Raw genomic sequence first — 5,605 nt, forward strand, 5'->3', positions numbered from 1 at the left:
AAAGCATGTTTAAACAACTATTTTAACAAAACTTAGTAAGCAAAAGTTCGGTTTCCGGTTTGGACTATTTATGGTTAAACCGAGGTTAGTCTATACAAACCCACACCATGGAACTTCATAAATATGACAAATAAACTAAAAAGAGTAGAAGTTATTCATGGTTAGTATGTGCAAACAAATTATATAAGTGTGTGTATATATCAAGAACACGAAGTCCTACATGAAGCCTTGCCTTACGAGGTCGAAACTTAACCGATCGGAACCGGAGAAGTAACTACCAAAGGAAACAAGGGGTGTGTATTATATATATGTTGTACCACCATATTCAAGTGCTAGTAATGGTAGATGAACAAGTTAGAATGAAAGACTATAGTTAGTTTGACTTGAGAAGTCAAACCTGCAATAATATATAAATAAACAACCTTGAATCTATGGAGGATTTGAGAGAGAATTTGGAGTAAGAGCAAATGTAAAAATGAAGGATATGGGTGTGTATATATAGGGTAAGGGTCAAAGCTTATTTACAAGGTTCTTTTTTATGTTTTGCATGAAAATAGATTAGTTAAACAAACAAGCAAAACACAAAACAACAAACAAACTAAAAACAGTGTGTAGGTCTCCCTAGACGCCGTGCGGACTCCCCCTTTCCCTTGGTCGTGCGGCGCGGCATGCCCAGTGGGTGAGGGGCTGGCCCAGCTCGTCTTTTGTGGTTCGTTTGTGCGCCCGGAAGTTCGTTTTTGATGTAATTTGCTCGTTTTAAGTCCGTTTTCGAATCCGTAAAAGAGGTTTTTCAAATTGAACAAATAGGAATGTTTGGGTAACATAAAAATCCAATATTTTATATATCATGAGTTTCAGTTTACAAAGAGGGTCGGTTTACAACATAAAACAACACGAATACGAATACATTCGAGACCTGAATTTGACAAATGTCACAAGATGGGAGATATCACAACATATGCATGTCAATTACACCTACGAGACACAAGCGAAGATCGTGCTAGCATCTATGGCAATTCATAATTATATTAGAAAAAAAAAGATACATGTGATGAAGGATTTAACAAGGATAACAAGAATCTTTCACTCCAAATAATGGTATTAATAGTCGAAAGTCTTGTGACATTAATGAAATAGATGAAGACACAAGAGCACACCGTAGAACATATGATTTATACATGAGTGCAATTAGAGATATGATTATAGGATATCTAACCAAACCAAACCAAGATGAATGTTAATAGAATATTAATGTATTTTTGTAGAAGTTGTACGTCTTCCTCGATATAAATTTATCCAAAAATGATGGTATAACTTATAAAAACAAAGCAGATACATATAAAATATAAGATGTGATAATATGTAATCATGCCCCTTTTGGTCATTTTACTAGCATAAGCTAAATAAAAAAAAGCTAACATAAACACTTAAAAAGAGCTTATTAACTTATAGAATATAAGATAATCCAAACATTTGAAAAGAGCTTATCAAATGATAGAAAATAAGCTATAAGGTTCAAATAAATATAAGCATAAACACAAAAATATAAGCTAGGCCAAACACCCACTTAGACCATCTCCAACAGTTTTTTGTTCAAACCAGTCACGTCACTACCACATCAGCTTTCTTTAAAACAACACTTTTTACTCCAACAATAGACTTTCTCAAACTATTTTACATTTCCACATCATCACTTACTTTACATTTATTTTAAATAAGAATTTAGCAATACTATAAAATATTTTTTTTAAATAAATAGCAATATAATAAAATTTTAAAATTTAGTACTCTTTATTTTAGTTGGCCCTCTTGTAACTTTTTATTTTCCTAGGACTTCTTTAACATTTCTTTTTTCAGGACTCTTTGTAACGCTTAGGACTTCCTTGTAACGTTTTTTTGTAAGACTTCTTGTAATGTTTGTTACGTTGGTTGTCCAATCACTATTTTACAACGTTGTAAAATAGATAATAAAATCGTTAAAAATATAGCCGTTAAAAATTTTAATCGTTAAACTTGTCGTTACATAAAAAATAGACAAAAAATACATAATTTTTGAAATAAATATAAAAAAATATGTATATATGTATAATATTTTAATATATTTTATAAATATAAATATGGGTGTGTGTGTGTATATATATATGTTGGGTGAAAGATGTAGTGTTGGGACCCACAATTGGTGGTTTTTAATGGTTTGAAAAACCAAACTTGAAAATTAGTTTTTGGTTTAAACCAAACTCTCCAATGGTTACTTGGTTTTTGGGTTGGTTTGAACCACACAAAAACCACCCAATGAAGATGGTCTTAGTGGGTTCCATTTAATTATATCTATTGCGCCCCTGAAAATTGTCACGTGTCGTCTCTGCTAAAATTTTAATAAAAATTGGGTAGGGGTGTTCATCAGGTTCCGGCTTTTTTGGGTCGAGTTCTTCGGGTTTCAAAGTTTTAAATCTTGACCCGAAACCCAACCCGAATCTCTCACGGGTTTTTCAGGTTCGGGTAATTCAGGTTCGGGTTTTTTCGGGTTGGGTTAATCAGGTTTCGGGTATCCTAGAAAACAAATAAAAAATTAAAAACGGCAATGCTAAAACTAAAATAACATATTATTCTTTACTCGTAACTCAAATAATCAAATAATAAACCAACGTAACTTGATAAAACAATTCAAAAGAAGAGTAAAACTAACTCGAACCATAATCATATTTAATCGGGCGTGATTTGGTTGATCTATTACGGTTATTATTAGTAATGAACGGAAAACATAAATTAACAATAAACAATCGATCCATAATAGTTGTAATGAAAACAGTCAATTAGGATCAGATTCTAATAACTTTAGTGGCTAAAACTAAGCCTATTATATCTAAAAATGCATTTAATTTCAAAACTAAGAGTTTATTCGGGTTTTTCGAGTTGACCCCGAAACTTATAAATCTAACCCGAGAACCAACCCGAATTACTTTGGTTCGGGTTAGCCTTTTCTCGGGTTCGGTTTTTTTGGGTCGGGTTAGTTCGAGTTCGAGTACGGGTTTTTTCGGATTGGATTTCGGGTTTCAGGTAAAAGTGACAGCTTGGGTGGATATATTATGACTCATTTACAAAAATTAGGTGGCGATTAACCATCTTCTCTCTTATGCCATGTTAAAATGATTGAGTGGAAAAGGATTATATGACTCATTTACGACGTATATTTTATCCATATATTTGTTTATTTATATCTGATATATATTACATTCTTCTCTGTTTTTTTTGTTGTATAACAATAACAATAATAGGAGCCGGGTTATTTTATCAAGCCACGTATTTAAGGCGTTAAATTGTTTGCCTAGTATTTTTCTACTTAAATTTTTTAATACGTTCAAAGAATCTTCTAAATGGTTATTAGCTAAATTCACCATATTAGGGCTGTCACTTTTACTCAAAACCCGAAACCCAACCCGAGAAAACACGTACCCGAACTAACCCGACCCGAAAAACCTGAACTCAAGAAAAAACTAACCCGAAACGAAGTAATTCGGGTTGGTTCTCGGGTTTGATTTATAAGTTTCGGGTCAACCCGAATAAACTTTTAGTTTTGAAATTAAAATATATATTTAGGTATAATAGGCTTAGTCTTAACCACTACAGTTATCAAAATCTAGTCATAACCAATTGTTGTCATTACAACTATTATAGATCGATTGTTTATTATTAATTTATGTTTTCATTTATTACTAATAGCAACCGTAATCGAACAACTAAATCACGCCCGATTGAAAGCGATTATGGTTCGAGTTAGTTTTACTCTTCTTTTAGATTGTTTTATCAAGTTATATTGATTTATTATTTGATTATTTGCTTACGAGCAAAGAATAATATGTTATTTTAATTTTAGCATTGTAGTTTTTAAAATTTTTTTGTTTTATTTTCTAGGATACTCGAAACCCGATTAACCCAACCCGAAAAAACCCGAACCCGAATAACCCGTGAGAGATTCGGGTTGGGTTTCGGGTCAAGATTTAAAACTTTGAAACCCGAAGAACCCGACCCGAAAAACCCGAAACCCGAAAAACTAACCCGAAGAACACCCCTACACCATATCGTGATATACTCGTCTTTCGATCCGAAAAAAACCTTACTTAAGGCAAATTGTGTGGTGAACACTCGCCCGAATGCAGGACAGTGTAGTGAGATAAAACTCATATAGTTCAAGGATCCAACTAGTAAAAATCACATATCCGCCTAGTCTCCCCTCATCACCCTGATGCATCTGAAACTAAATCTTGAGGCAGGAATCAAACATGGATCACATAGAACATCAAGTCTCTCTCTTACCACTTCACCAGTAGCATAATGGCGTTTTTTCTTGTTGGAAGGGGGGCTCGGACTCTTGGAGCTGGAGTGGTAATAAAGACGTAGTCTTCTCTGTTTGTTCAGTAAAGAGGATGTTGGTTAATAATAAAAACATCAGTAACAATATATCATGAAATGGAGTAAATAGGTCCCTGCCAAATGCAATATCCATGTGTGGAGAGCAGAAAAGAATCGAATTCCTACGAAGATGGCTCTCGTAAGGAGGAATATTCAGGTGGAGGATAATCGATGCCCTCTTTGCGATTCGGGCTATGAGTCGACTAACCATATTACTACCGGATGCTTAGTGGCTGCGGTAGTGTGGGAGCATATAAGTCGTTGGTGCAAAGTTCCTTTGATTTTTGGTTTTACAGTTAGAGATTTATTAGACCTATATAAGTCTATGGAGCTTGGCGAAGTTCAGAAGGAGGTTTTTCACGGTATCGTTATTGTCGCTTGTTGGAGAATTTGGTAGGCAAGAAATGAAAAAGTCTTTGAAGGAAAAGAGGTTAAGATAGACGAGCTGATTGGAGACATAAAGTCGAACGGGTATCTTTGGTTCAAGTTTAGGTCTAAATATAACCAAATAGATTAGTCGAAGTAGTATAATTTCTCGTTTATGTAGTTTTCTAGTTAGTTTTTTTGGTGGCTTCTCTCCGTTTTTGTGGAGGTGGCTGGTTATTGTTGTGGGTTTTCTCGTTTATAAAAGTTACAGTTTCAGAAAAAAAAAAAAAAAAAAAAAAAAAAAAAAAAACTAGAGAGAAAAAAGGTTTAACATTGCGCATGCCGGTTTGTAGTTATGTATAAAGAGGTTCATAGTATTGCTCATGAAACTTTAAAGAGTATTTTTAGCAAGTAATAAAACAGTTTTCTTTTTACTAAATTTTAGTTGGTAACTTGGTATACGATAATTTTTTTGAACTGTTTTTTTTCTAGAGTTAACTTTTAACAAGTAGTTATGCACATGCCTTCTTCATGAGGCGTTAAGTTGAAAGATCAATAGGTTAAATTGAAAGTTTCCGCTAGTTTGTTCATGTCATTTAATTGTCGATCTCTTTGTTTTGATTTGATGTCTACAGTCTCTCTTAAGCCTTTCTCATTTCCTCGTATCACTAGAACTTCTTATTTTTTATTCAGTATTATAATTTCTATTATATTACTATTTTGTTTTTATTATTAACTAGTATGATTTTTAGCACCACTTTTATATTTAAATATTTACTATTATTACGTTATTATATTATCGTCATTATTATTATTATTATTATTATTA

The sequence above is a fragment of the Bidens hawaiensis genome, unplaced genomic scaffold (genome assembly GCF_021521415.1).
Source record: "Bidens hawaiensis isolate Kalapana, Puna unplaced genomic scaffold, B.hawaiensis_p1.1 tig00041615_1, whole genome shotgun sequence".
NCBI lineage: Eukaryota > Viridiplantae > Streptophyta > Magnoliopsida > Asterales > Asteraceae > Bidens > Bidens hawaiensis.